Below are 566 nucleotides of genomic sequence, written 5' to 3'. Positions count from 1 at the left end.
GGGTTTCTTCCCCAGAAAGGGGGTCAGCGGCCGCGCAGAGCCGAGTCGGGCCCTTTTTTTCACCAAATTTGGACCATAAGTTGCGCGTAATTCATTTTCTTTCGGGCTATTCTTCTGCTAACGCGTCGCAGTTCACCTTGAAATTCCCTCTGATTTTTTTTTTTCCAATTAAAAGCTTAATAGCCCTGGTAACGGAGTTCATGTGGTGCAGTTTACCAGAGCCCCTTCTTCTGAAAAGCCTTCTGCTGGGATCCCATTATGTGCTCGAATAAACCTTTTCTGCGAGCAGAAACGCGACCCGGGCTCGTCAGGTGTTGGGTTACAACAGACTTCCAGGCAGGGGACATTTTCGCTAACGTAAATACGGACCTGTCCCTATAGGGATGTGTTGTCAAATACCGCGATGGGGAAAGCGTTCCCATCGAATACGGCGCAAGGATTAAGGCACTATTTCAAGCCAGGATTTCAACACAGGTGAGAGGAGGGAATCTCCCGCGGAACCGGAACCGGTACCGCTGCCCCCGGCCCGGCCGATCCCTGCCCCTGCTTCTCCTGGTTCAAACACC

The sequence above is a fragment of the Tinamus guttatus genome, unplaced genomic scaffold, assembly GCF_059628265.1.
Source record: "Tinamus guttatus ecotype Peru unplaced genomic scaffold, ASM5962826v1 Tinamus_guttatus_pri_ptg000050l, whole genome shotgun sequence".
In the NCBI taxonomy this organism is placed as follows: domain Eukaryota; kingdom Metazoa; phylum Chordata; class Aves; order Tinamiformes; family Tinamidae; genus Tinamus; species Tinamus guttatus.
Note: the sequence above shows the minus strand (reverse complement) of the source record.